General features: G+C 39.8%; 1 protein-coding gene and 1 long non-coding RNA gene across 10 annotated transcripts in view; one reads left to right on the top strand and one right to left on the bottom strand.

Annotated features, from left to right (window-relative positions):
• Window positions 1-9,264, bottom strand: part of FREM1 (FRAS1 related extracellular matrix 1) — a 113,450-nt gene extending 104,186 nt beyond the window's left edge. For all 9 annotated transcript variants that reach the window (XR_013541460.1, XR_013541461.1, XR_013541462.1 and 6 more), the window contains exons 1-2: window positions 8,857-9,264; window positions 1,215-1,266 (exon numbers count right to left, since the gene is read on the bottom strand). The gene's annotated coding sequence lies outside the window, so the exon portion shown is untranslated. The remainder of the gene's footprint in view (window positions 1-1,214; window positions 1,267-8,856) is intronic.
• A 233-nt stretch (window positions 9,265-9,497) lies between these two features.
• The window catches only part of LOC144586572 (uncharacterized), an 85,273-nt gene continuing 80,476 nt past the window's right edge, over window positions 9,498-14,294 (top strand). Inside the window, exon 1 of the long non-coding RNA XR_013541465.1 lies at window positions 9,498-9,589. This is a non-coding gene — a long non-coding RNA (uncharacterized LOC144586572). The remainder of the gene's footprint in view (window positions 9,590-14,294) is intronic.

Here is a 14,294-nt window from a genome sequence, read left to right as displayed (position 1 = left end):
GGATAAAGAAGCTTTTCAGAACACTTTCAGGTTAGTAAGTTCATGGATCTATCCCAGTAATTAGAACAAAGACCTATATTTTCCCCAAATCTGGGAACTTTACCCAATAGGTGGCCAAGAAATGGCTGTGCTACGGAGATGGATCAGTGCCAATTCTGAAAAACCTGAATTTCATTTGCAATAAGCATTGAGGTATATGGATTTAGCAAATAAGATCCTGCAATCTTATCTAATTAGCCCTTCATATTTTGGTCCTTTAAATATACAGCTCTACTTTGCTTGTTAACAGGGCCAGCCTTGGAAGGAACTGTGATGGGGACTCACATATCCTCTTTTTATCACAGCATGAAAATGATGCATTACACATAACAATGTTATCTCTGATAAGTTACCGGGGATGGGGAGAGTAACAAGGGAATCATGCCACTGATTTTGTCATTTAATGCAATGTGTGCAGGGGAAGCTGGAATCTTTGTACAGATGTGGATCTCAAAAACTTTTCTCAGAAGAAGCTTCTTCCAGGAAAAACATGTTGAGAGTCCAGGAACAGGCTCATAGACCTTAAATTGATTATAAAGCAACCTGATATAACAAACTGGAAATGGATTCATTTTTTTAAAAAGGCAGGATATAGGCCTTGTCTGCACTGGAATGCAAGTTTTGATGACTCAAGAGCAGTTGCTTTATGGATTAGCAATGTTCTTATTGAGAGGAACAGCTGGGACGAAGAATGTAGATTCCAGTGTTGGCAGCAGTCGTTGTCCTACTTTTTCACCATTATTCATCCAGGAGATGAACTTGTCCTTAGAAGCAGGGGTGGGGTTTTTTCCTCGGATGCTGAAAGCATCTGACAGTCTGAAAGCTGGAGTTCCTGCCAACCCTGTAGTCAGCAAATCAACTTGCTTTGTTTTATGACTGGCCTTCAGGAACGAAGCAGAGGCTTCATTCCCATGCTGACCAGGAGATTCTAGTAGCGGCTAAAACCCTGTTGCTTAGCACAGTAAGTCTCACTACACTAAGCAACAGGAGCTGACTCACCAAATCCTCACTGATTCAGTGAATCTTTTCTAACTTACTACAGTGAGCAACAGAATTTCAGCCAGCATCTAAAACAGTAATTTAATTAATGCTTAGAAAACTGCTAAGGAACCATCTAGTTCAGCTTTGAGAACAGACCCTCTTCATTGTTTCCTCTGTCCTAAAGTTTCACTCACCTGTTTGCTCACAACTGTTGCTTCTAGACGTCATGTGTGGCATACTGGCAGCCTGGAGGGAAAAAAGGAAAAAAACAAATTGTCTTCTGTTCTACATATGTCCCTGTATGGCTGCTCCCACCCAGCCCGAAATCTGATCTCCTACAAATATTTTGGACAATACACTACAGTAATCCCCCATTGTTAACTATGCTTGCTGATTGACAGGAACTGATGTCCAAGAAGACACCAGATTGGGGTCAAAAGTTGGTGTTGCCCAACTTTATTTATTTAAAATACATTGCATTATTAAAAAGATATGATTTCAAAGCTAAAAGCAGTAAGTATACAAATATTAAAAGAGAATTTAAAACTTTCTAGTCTGTGGTAGGAAATGAGTGGAGTTCTACATCTGGCAATAACCAAAGAGAGGCTGGGATGGCGAGGGTGTCTCTTAGTTCAGCCATGAGACACACACACACACCCAATAGGCTAGAATATGGAATATTTAAATTTAAAAATACTGAGAAACCTTTTGTTAGTAGCAACAACAACCTGAGCACATTCTCAAAACAGCGTGGCTTCAGCAGTTATGCGTGCCACTACCTCAGTGGCCGGCATCCAGGGATGAACAAGCCTTAGGGAATCCACCCCCACCTGAGGGCAATGCTTGTTGCTGTCCTTCCTCTTTAGGTAGGGCTGTCCCTTTAGTGACTGGCTCTCTGAGACGGGTTTCCCTTTTGATAGGATGGTTTGTGGTTGTTGCTTTTAAATCTGTTTTTAATAATGCTTTTATCTAATATTTATAATACACTTTTTAATATTCCAATAACTTACTGTTTTTAACTTTTAATATTGTTTCCTTTTAATGATATAAGCTGCCTTGGGTCCTTTTTTAAAGAAAGGTGGGGTAAGAATATTTTAAATAAACATGCTGACCAGGGGATCTTTCCTCCAGCTTGGTATGCGAAGATTTACAAACTATCATGACAGGGAGGCAGTGATAATATATTAAAGCCGAGGATGGAAAAAAGATAAAGCCACCACTAAAATCCAGTCATCTTTGTGGTTTTGGTCTGTGGGAACTAGATCAGTCAACTGCCTTCTGCGAATCCCATCGTACCACCCACTCAGTAGACCACGGTGGCAGTAGAGCCTGGAGGGCAGCTTTTGTTATATAACAGTAAATAAATCAACATACTTTGATCCCACACTAATGTTTCATGTGAAGTTAAAACAAATTCTCCCTTTTAAGAAAAAAAAAACCACCTAACATTTTATTTAGTCCCAGCTTGAACAACAGGGAACTGCCCAAACTCTCTTCTAGCATGAGAAAACACACCCCAAACTTCCTATGCTAAACTGGATGTATATATATTTTTTTCAGTGTAATGGGGGCTTCTCTTATATAATTCTTCCCCATAACACTAGAAAAAAATCAACCAGTTTGGCACAGGAGGTATGGCATGTGTTTTTTCATGCTAGAAAACAAGGAAGAAGAAAAGACATTCATGTGAGCAAGCGAAAAGAAAAGAGAGCAAGAAAATAAAAATGGTTGTTCTAAGAAAGGTATGGCCAAAATAAGAATTTGGTAATATTTTTAAAAATTATTTTATAACTTTTGATTTGTGTGCATGACATCATTAAACAGTGGAGGAGGAATATTGTATAGCGCAAGAGCTGGCTCATGCCATGTCTCATGCTTCTGTATTCAGATTTTTAAAAAAAAATCAAGTTACTCATTTAGTTACTTTTGGGAAATTAGAAAGTAAAGTTTAACAATGTAATTATAATGGCAGCTTTCTTCTAGACCTTGTAACTATAATTGCTTATCTTTGAAAAGTAACTTTCCTGGTTCTGTTTGTAACTCACACAGACATTCTTTGAATACTACAGGGATGAGTCTCAACTCTGCTCCCGTTAGGAACAACCAGTGCTGTTCCCTACTGAAAAGCCCTTTCTTAAAGGGTGCACATGAACTTTTTCCGAAAAAAGAAAAGAAAAGAAAAAGAAGCTTATTTATTATTCTTTTGCATGGTATGCAGTGTTTGCTCTTCAAACATGGCAAGCTGTAAGAAAGAACACTGAATGTGTGGTGTTGTCTGTGTGTAAACATCAGGTACTCAGGCAGGCAAAGTGTATCTGATAATCAGTGGAAACACAGCCACAGTTTTCCTTCACAACCAACTTTTAGAAGCCTTTCAAAAAGCTGCCGGGGAGACTGGCAACAGCAATGGCAGTCCAATTAAGCTGTTTCATTAGGAAGTTTTAAAAGTTTCTTGAATGTTGCTTATTCCAGTTTTTTACTTGGCCAAACAATAGGCCAGAGGATGCTTTGCTAAGGTTCATGTTGCCAGTTGTGAAGACATTCCTGCCATCACTTTTCTGTTTAGAAGCGTTAAGTCCAATACAATAAAAGGCTGCTAGATATTGGGAGGGGGGAGGAAGGAGCCACACATTTTCAAAGCATGGTCCTCCTACTGCAGGGGAAGTCATTTCCTGCCAGCAAATTGTTATCCCTTCCTACTATGAGCATTATTTTAATATGTCATTTTGGTGGATGTGCCATCTTTAAACCAGTGTAAGAAGTAATTGGTCAAGCTATCATTCTTATGACAGCTTCATTAATCATGCTGGATCATATCCATTAACAAGCTGAGCATATCCCCAGCCAATATTGCAGTGAAGACAGGTTTTTTGCATTACCTGTACCCTGTAGACCAGTGGTCCCAAACCTTTTCTGAACCCCGGGCCGGTTGGGGGGGTGAGGTCCATTCACAAGGGGGTTGGGGTCCCCCACACTCACAGGTGGGCAGGGTGTGCTTGCGCGCACACTTGGGTGGGAGAGGCACCCATGCAATGCGGGTCAGCGAGCCGTGTGTGCATGCGGGGAGTGCATGTGGGGGGGGGGGGAGATCTGTCTCCACGGCCCGGTCCTACCAAGGCCACAGACTGGCACTGAGCCGCAGACCGGGGGTTCGGAACTCCTGCTGTAGGCCATCTCAACTGCTGAGAGGAAGGCCATCAACATTCAAGCTGCCCGTTGGTATGTAAAGATTGCCATCCCTTTTCCTGCTGGTAATGTTGGCACAATGTGCAGGAGTATCCTCCTATTTCCTGGTGTTTTCAGTCATGGATACAGAAAAACAATATCCTACATTCACGAAACAGGTTTTTTGAAGAATTGAGTTGCCTGGGCTTTTTAAATAGAGGTTTAAGCATACATGCACCACATAAGCCAAATTTCAACAGAAACTTCCCTCATGCAGAATTAACCAGTGCTAGAGGATCCCAGAAGATGAATATACAATCTGTACTATGGTTGCTGGAAGAGAACAGAAGCCAGTACAACAGGGATGTGGCTGCAGTCCCTCTGCGACAAAATGTTTTGAAGGGCTGTTTTGGACTTCTTTGGCATGCCTGCTCCACAGAATGTAGACTGGAAAGCTATCTTCCAAATTGCAAACCTTTGCGCTACAAACATGTTGTGTGCATGTTTTTCAAAAGATGTCCTCTCATTTTTTGGAAGAAAAGGGGGGGGGGAGTTATCAAAAATTGTCACTTGAAACCAAGGTTAAAATCATCCATACTATGTAAAAGTGATTCATACTGTGAACAGTGAATAAAGACAGGGAGAAAATCAACTCATTTTAAATGTGATGTTGGAGGTAAGCCTTGAAGACACCACAGACCAGCAGAAAAGCAAATAAGTGGGTGCTCAATCAAATCAAGTCTGAACTCCCACTAAAGCAAAAATAAGTAAATTGAGGCCACACTACTTTACACATATAGAAAATACAGAACTGACTGGAAAAGATAAGATTGCTGGGGGGAAAGAGGAGGCAGTAGGAAAAGCGGAAGAGCTAGCATGAAATGTATTGACTCAAGACAGGAACAGCGGCTAGTTTGCAAGTCCTGAGCGGAACTCACTGAAAAGACAATATTGTTAGGAATGAAGGGGGGGGGCAAGTAGGGAGGAGAGGACAGCTGTTAACGATAGGACATCTGAAAGATAACTAATTCATATAGGCACCACACATCAAAAGTTACTTAATGGCACATAATATCTTTGGAGGTTTTTTAAACCAAGCAATTGTATAGAGACATGATAGGTGAAATGGAGACAGAAGACTATGATATAGGCACCAAAGCTTTGCTAAGATCAAGTAAGACTACCCCGTTTCCCCCAAAATGAGACCTAACTTGAAAATAAGCCCTAGTATGATTTTTTTTCAGGATGCTCATAATGTAAGCCCTACCCCCAAAATAAGCCCTAGTTAAGTGAAACCCCGCCCTCCACCATTGTGCAGCATTGTATAGCAACCAGAAGATGACATGATTGTATTTGAATAAATGTAGATTGTTGTACATGAAAAAAATACAACATCCCCTGAATGTAAGCCCTATTGTGTTTTTTGGAGGAAAAAAAATTAATATAATAAAATAATTATTTTTGGGGAAACCTGGTATTCCCAGCCACAAAGCAAAACAAAAAAAAAGCCCCAGTGATTTTGCAGTTTAAATGAGTGGGCTTCTGAATATGTGTTCTATGTTCTTCTTTTAAATATTTTTTTAAAAAATATTTTAAACATCTGTATTTTTTTAAATTAATATAATTTTGTGTCTCCATTTTTATAACCAGACACAGAATCCCCTTGCAAGCACATCTGATAAACCTGTTTGGCCAGGAAGGAGTTTAAAAAATAGCTATGAGCCAGCTAATTGCATTCTGATTGACAGGATCAAAAGTTCAGATTGCCTCAGATGTTGAGCTGATTTTCCTTTTGAAATTTTACAAGAGGAGACTATTAGAAATCCTGAATGTTTACTGAACATACATGGCAATCCTTATTTCTGGAGGACTATCACTCCATTACTTTCTGATCTGAAGTCCAGTTTAAGTTTTATAAAATTTTGGTTGGGCTATCCACATTTTAAGAATTGCCTTATAGAAGTGGTTCTCAGCCTTGGGTCCCCAGGTGTTGTTGGACTACAACTCCCAGAAATCCTGGCCAGTACAGCTAGTGGTGATGGCATCTAGGAGTTTTAATCCAAGAACATCTGGGGACCCAAAGTTGGGAATCACTGCTTTATAGAATGTTGATTGCTTTACCAGCACAAGTTCATTGTTGCACTCTCATGCAGCAATAACACACTCTTGTGGGGCAATAATACCATTGATTTAGTCGTAGTTCTATATCAAACATAACTCAGCACTGCTGAGCAAAGAAAACTGAGTTCTGCTTCTAATACAGTATAACCTAGAACTGTGACTAGAGTAATGAGATTAAGTGCCTCTTCCATTCCAGTGTGACAGATTATGTATTAAAGATTATGAGTTACAAAAGATTATGGGTTACTGGGGAAGCAGATGACTTTGGAGGGTTGCTGATCAAGTATCTGGAGAAAGCAGAGGTGTGAAGAACACTAATTAAATCCTTCCCTCAAATTAGGCTGTCATGGCATGACAAAACTCCTAAAGGAGGAATTTTCAAGACTTACAAGACTACTTTTTCCCCATGCAAGAGTGAGATAAAGAATCTTTCCCCTCTTTTCAGGTTTCTTCCATTTGTGTTAAATGCAGCTTGTACAAAACTCAGTCCTTTTCCTTTGAGAAGCAAATCACACACACACACACATACACATGCAGAGAGAGTTGGCTGATTGCTTTAAAAAGATGCAAACAACCCATTGGATGTTTCTAAAAATTCGTGCAAGAAAGTATCAGCTGTTGCAGATGTGCAAGGTGCACAAATTACAACATTTACAGACCTTGTGGAATTGACACAAATATATATATATATTCTTGATACAGTGGACCCTCTACTTGCGGAATTAATCCGTATTGGAACGGTGGCTGCAGGTCGAAAAGTCTGTAGGTCGAATCTCCATTGACCTACAATGCATTGAAAACCGATTAATCCGTAAGCAGCCATTTTTGTTCCATTTTGGTTTTTTTTTCTGGTCTGTAGGTCGATTCTCCGGCTGCAAGTTGAACTCAAATTTTGCGGCCAGAGAAGTCTGTAACTTGAAAAGTCTTTAAGTCGAGCTGTCTGTAAGTCGAGGGTCCACTGTAATGTAGCTGGCCTTAAGAGCACCAGGAAGCATCTCACAGACTGTGGAGGGGAAAGAAGTTATTTCTCCTCCTCACATTCAAGGACAGGAGAAATGAAGATTTATATTCCTAGTAAAAACTCATATGGAAGAATGAAGCCACAATTTTATAAATAAGTTTGTAATTCCTTTCCTTACTTAAGACACATAACAACATTCAGATACTTGAACTAAAGCAGAATATTTCCATACAGTTTACTCTCTTTTTAAAAGAAAAAAGAAAAAAGAGTTATCCTTAACAAATTACATCACAACTGTTCATTCTCTCTGAATGCAGAAAACAGTAAAATGGAGTTGTATACCCAGCAGTTAACACTTCAGAGGCAAATAATACATTAAGGGGTGCCTTCCTTGTCTCACCCCCAGATGGCCTCTGCAAGTCAAAAATCTCATCGCTAGATTCTTAAGGTCTGCTGCTCCGTGCAATAAGTAAATAAAACATAATTCTGTGTTCTACCTTTTTTCCTTTCTCAAAATGGAAATGTTATTTTAAAAAAGGTTTCTCCTGCACTTTCTTTTGAAGCATGGTAAAAGATATATGTAGCAAATACACACTTTACATGAATGAGTCGTTGTTTCCAAAGATTATAAAGTTATTTGCAGCTGATGAGACAGCAATGCTGTGCAGAGCTGAGGAAAAGTGGCATGTATTCCTTGTCTTGTTTATTCCAAAGTGCTGATGGGCTTACTCTCAACTAAGTGTTGTTGTGGTTTTCAGATTGAAGTCTACATCCACAACTGGCTGGAAATTTTAAAAGGAAAAGAGAAAAATAATCTCTTTCATCACCACCATTATCATCACTCTTGTTGCAAAAAATCACTTTTAACTAATGTTATCATTTTTTACCCTGCCCTTGGGACATGAAGTTACTTAATCAAGTAAATGGGTGGTAGACAATATATTGTGGTGCTCTTAGAGGCTGCTAAGCAATTTTGGCCATCTTTGAAAATAAAATGTGCAGCGTATATAGTAGTGCTCAACAAAATGATTACCAGAAAAGAAACTGCTCAGGGTTTCTGTTTTGTGTGTGTGTGTGTGTGTGTGTGTGTGCCAAAATGCATATCTGTGTGTCACTTGTGTGTTTGTATGGCAGGAAGAGATCTCTGGGTTTGGAGGTTAAGAACAAAGTAAAACCTCTGAGAGAGTGAGAGGGCAGAAGATCTTGCTGCATGGATTGCTGAAAGCAGACGAGTCTGGAGCTGATCTTGCCTTAAATTCATAAACCAGTAAACCAAGAGAATTCATATAAGGGAGTAAAACTCTATTCACTATTCACTAGCCATACCGTTACTTCTGATTAAACATTGAAATCACTGTACTGTTCATCCCACTGTCAGAACTTCCACAGTCCCCTCTTACAATGATCTATCCCTTGTCCTAACAGCCTCTCAGAAAACAAAGTTTAGGTAAACCTCTACCAATCTAGAACAAGCATAGTTTTGGACAGCCTAATTTATTAATTTTTTTAGTTTGATTTATCTACCACCCCACTAGCATCGAAGCACTGTAGACATAAATTCTGCACCATGAACAGAGAATAGTACTTACAGGTGAGTGTGTCCATTCAGGAGCTCCAGCGGAAGAAGACGCTGGCTTGTGAAGAATAATGAGAGTCACTGACCCAACAATCTGTGAAGGACTTGCTCGAAGAGAGGGGGAGGGAGAATATAAGGAGGTAGGGCGATTGGGGAGGGGGAGCTGAAATTCCAGTCTTTCTGGTCAGCTTGCTTGTATTTTTCTTTGTATTAAACATCCACATTAGAGAGTCTTTCTGCACTGGCTGGCTGCTAGACAGCTGCTGGCTTGAAAACTTGCAGAGCACGAAAGCTCCAGGGCTCTCCACGATAAGGACATTCTAAAGAGGCCTTCACATGTTTACACTAAGCCATGATTTTTGGCAGCAAACTCCAGGGCTTCCCTTTTTCTTCCTGCTTCTTGGCTGCGCTGGAGCTACCCCTCTCCCTCCCTACAGCCTCCAAAGGGTAGGTTGTCCCCCCCCCATCCTTTCACTATCTCACTTCACCTTCCCATTGTCTATCACTTGTAGTTAATAAGGTAATTATACCTCATGTATTGGCTCAGCAGCAAATACTGAAATACAGATGGGAATCTATGAGGTGCCACCAGGCAACCCGCTCATGTGGTGTAATTTAAAATAGTGGCTGCACAATACTCAGCATGTTCAAGCTGACCCTTCATCTTGCTGACCTAAACTTCATGGTCACTGTCAGATCTCTGCATTGCAGAGGCCTTCAGCTCTCCGATTCAAGTCTGAAAACAGGTAAGTAGTACAGATATTTATTTTGGATTAGAGGCCTCTATGCCAGAGTTGGAATCTAATGGAAGAGCAAATGTGTAAAGCTTATAGTATGACTCCTTATAATGCCTTTTGGAAATAAACAGGATTTGTCTCAAGACATTCCAAGGACAGGTGTCTTCTCTCCAGGTTTTGTTAAAAGACACATTGACTGGTCAATGATATCAAAGGCTGCTGAAAGGTCAGGGAGGACCAACAAGCACATATTGCCCCTGTCGTGGGAGCCTAGTCCAAAGTTTAAGATGGAAATTCCAATGAGATGTTGATCTGGTGCTCCGGCAAGACCCTGAATATACTTGCTGTTCGGGAATCAAATTGGCCAGGTCCTGATGGAATTAGTCTGTCCATCATGAATGAGTCAGTCATTCGGTTCCCATGATTTTCTAGATGTTAGCAACGGTAACGTTGTCAGGTGGTGGGGAACCACTCAGAGCCTCCCGTGATCTCCTGAGAAGAACACCCAGCCCGAGGCTTTCACTCACCCCCTGAGATGTGTCATCCCTCTGACAGCCATCACTGTCACTTGCTGAAATACTGGCTTTGGCTCGCTTTGTCCTTAGCAAATACGGAGCATGGACTAGCTCACACTTTTTTAATGCTAAAAGCCATCCCATTAGGATGGTGGAGAGGAGTTCTCCAATTACATAACACTGGTTGAAATCAGGATCAAGTGAGACGAAAAATAATTAAATATAAATAAACAAAAGAAAACAAATACCAGCCCACAAAGAGATCGGACCAGCACACAGTATCAACTGTCCGCCATGTTGTGGGCAGGAGAATGCTTCAAGTCCGGCTTGTATCTGTTTAACGATAAACATTTATATGCCATCAGATTCAGCATATTTGCTAGAAAGCATTACACTGTGAAGGAGTAACAATAGTAATTCATCTGGCCAGGTTTGATAAATATTAGGAGGTTCAGAAAGCTGGTGTGTCACATGGAAATGTATATATTTTTTGCTCTTTGTTAATTAATTAATTTAGATTTATATTCTGCCTTTCTCCCAAAGATGGAACCCAAAGTGGGTCTCAGTAATATTAACCAAAATGACAATAGAATATTTTAACACACACCCCCCCATCAATTATTTAAGAAGAAATTAGAAGCATAGCAATGCCGAAATCCTGTTTGTGGAGCTACACTGTGGAAAGCTGATTACATCATCGGCTGCAGCAGTTTTTCAGAAATGAAACATTTCTGGTTCCCCACTGCCAAGGTCCCAAGGCACCCGTTGAATCCCCTTTGTCTGAGGGGAGCTCCACTGAGGGAAGTGGGATCAGAGTGGGGCAGTATTTAATTTCCAAATATTCCATGGTTGGTGAACCAAATTTCAGCCATAGTTTCCAAAAGTGATTTGTTCAAAAGCAGACAAGAAGGCAAAAATATGTGAATACACAGAGTTACAGCTCTCTGAATCCCCCAATAAGGTGCTCTAAATAAAAGTATGGCAACCTACATATGATGCCTATCGAGAGGTTTTTGCTGGGACGGACTTTTCTGGACTGGAGTTTAATGTTCATCAATCCAGTATCAGCCAATAGTTCCTTCTCTATCTCAGATCCTTTTCCTGCCTTTTTACAGTTAGTCAGGGTTCTGTAAGCGTTAGTAATGGAGTCTGTAGGAAGTAAATAGAGTGAAGTGTTCTGTCAGCAATGTAACCAGTCAATTCATCAGTAATGAAGCTAGTTAACTAGTTGAGCTCAGTGATGTAAAGAGTTAACATTTTCACACAGTATGATGTTTGTTTTTATCTCTGAAGAATTGTAAGTAAATAGAAACATTTTATTCTTTCTCATCAGAATCCCTTGAGTTAATGATTGACTAACAAATAAGGGGTGATCTACTGAAGGGGACTTGAAGCCAGTTTGCTTTGTATGTTCTTGACTGAACGACTTGCGCAATTAAAGGAAGTTTATGTACTAGTTTGTTTGTTTGTTTGTTTGTTTGTTTGTTTGTTTGTTTGTTGTTGTTGTTGTTGTTAAAACCACATTTAATTTCCTCACACACTCTGCCCCCAAGATATAGTGGCTCTTGATGCTGAGTTGGATGGAGAATTAACCCTGAAGAATTATCAAATTGGCACAACTGGAATTTGAAATCATTTTGATGTTTGAAACACTTATTAGATTGTGTTTACTTCACATCACAATTCAGTAAATCTGAATTGATGTGCCAAGGGAGTAGGTGGGGGAAAGAGCAAGATTCCTGGCACTCTTGTCTTAATATGGTTAGGTTGAAAGGTTTTCAGCTTTGTTTATTTAGCAGATATGGGTCATGGAGATACCTATCTTTTCTGTTCAGAAAAAACAGTACAATTTGGGAAAGAGGGAACACCAACTGATACAATAAATCAACATGCAATTGACGGCTCTTTTTTGATAAGCATCAAAAGTTCTCCTTTCAAAGGTCTTCTATGCTCTGGAGAGTCAAAAACATTTAAAGGCTCAGTTTCAGATACCTTGCCTCAGGGAAGTTATTTTCAGCTTCAGTGACAAAACAATTGACCTCTTAATTCATGTCCCACAACTACTTTGTTTTCTGAAGAAAGGAAGGCATGTAACCGTGACCTGAACTGAATTTTCAACAAGAGTGTATTTCCCGCAGGAAGACAGACAGGGCATGTTCTTACTATCTGGGGGGGACTCTTGATACTGTAGTGTTAACAGTCTGCTATCTGATGGCAATCAACAGATTCATCATCTCCTCAGCATAAAACTGAAAGTAACATTTTGGAACAACAGATTTCAAGATCCCCCTCCCCATTACAATTAATTATTCCCATTCCCATTTAACTCTCAAAAACATACACAGCATTTTCTACATATAACTGAGTTTCTTATACTTCTTGTCTTTGTGGTTAACTGTTGTTTTCTTTCTTAATATTTTTGTTGTCTTCTTCTGCCTGTCTCTCTCTCTCTAATACATCATAGTGATGACCAAAATCTTCTTACAAAAGTCATGCAGCAGCAACACATTGCCACTACTTTAGTTAATAGTTTAAAACAATTGTCAATAGCTGCTAACTTATTTCCTGAAATTCAAAGATCCATGATTTTCCTCACCTGCAAATTTTTAGGACTTGACCCATAAATTTTAGACTTGAACCCTTTGGTCCACCACATACACCAGCAATGCTGAAAAATAGGAAATGCAATATTATAACAACAAGTAAATCCTATTACTTTACACAGCATTGGAAATCCAACTGTATACATCTCAGTATCGAACTGCCATTGATTAAGAAAACAGCAATTGTATTTCTTATCATACACCAGTCACCTGACTTGCCACACAGCAAAAATCACAGAAACATAGAAAAGTTGGAAGAGGCCTACAAGGCCATCAAGTCCAACCCTTTGCTCAATGCAGGAATACAATCAAAGCATACCTGTCAGGTGATTATCTCAGTTTTTCTTTAATGCCTCCAATGTTGGAGCACTCACCAACTCCCGAGGTAACTGGTTCCACTGTTGTACTGCTCTATAAAAGCTCTGACGTCTTAACTGGCATCAGCTCACTGCAGTGCTTTTGTTGGCAAGTACTAAATCATGGGCTTTGGCTACTGAATGAAGTCAGATCCATTGATACTACTACTACTACTACTACTACTACCCAGATACAATTTGAACGTCTACAGCGTCTGATGGTCTTGACATTATTGAGGGTAGATTATACAGAATGTGGAGGAAACATAATCAGAGCTGGAGAGCATTCTTAGAAATCTCTGTGTGTGTGTGTGTGTGTGTGTGTGTGTGTGTGTGTGTGTGTGTGTGTGTGTGTGTGTGTGTGTGTGTGTGTGTGTGTGTGTGTGTGTGTGTGCAGGCTTGGGTGTACATGGCTTGTGCACTTAGCTGCACTATCTGTTGCATGCTTGGGTATGCGAGGGACAGAAAATGGTGAAAACCACTTGAGCAATTCCACTTGTGGTATGTGGTATTCTGCAATATGATTATACCATTTTTCATGATTTGTCTCATTATCTTGCTAAACAAAAGTTTTAAAATAGGAAGTTACAAGAAGTAAGGAGTAGTACAATGAGTTGTGAAACAATTCAGTTTTTAAAGATTGTAATGAGAATCGACAGAAGATTGCTTTTCTACACAGGGCAGTGAATAACAAGAACAACTTGTTTTCAAAAATATATTTTTGAAGCTCTGGGTTAAGAAATAGTAAAGAATTGTAGGGAGTTTAGTCCACAATGCCTGGAGGACCAAAAGCTTTCTATCCCTGCAAAATATCATGAAAAGTGCTGAGAAAGACTCTTACACCTAAAAACATGGTTCCATTGAAGAATTAGATTAAGCTGTTGTTTGTCCACTTGATATGAGGAGTTTAAATTCAAATTCGAAAGCCAGACCAAATATTTACTTTTATTGCAACAGACTACAGGGCATGTCTCAAATATATAGGCACACTGTTGGTTTTATGTTATCAGAGGCTTTAATTCAATAAATGAATTCTGAATTACAGTGGTGCCCCGCATAGCGACAATAATCCATTCCAGAAAAATCGTCGCTATCTGGATTCGTCACTATGCGAAAAGAAAAAGCCCATAGGAATGCATTAAACCCCGTTTAATGTGTTCCTATGGGCTTAAAACTCACCGTTATGCGAAAATCCTCCATAAGGCCATCATTTTCGCTGCCCGGTATGCAAGGAATGGGC

This window comes from Pogona vitticeps, chromosome 2, assembly GCF_051106095.1.
Source record: "Pogona vitticeps strain Pit_001003342236 chromosome 2, PviZW2.1, whole genome shotgun sequence".
NCBI classification, from domain to species: Eukaryota; Metazoa; Chordata; class Lepidosauria; order Squamata; family Agamidae; genus Pogona; species Pogona vitticeps.
The sequence above is the reverse complement of the archived record's forward strand: the minus strand, read 5'-3'. Positions and strand labels throughout refer to the sequence as shown.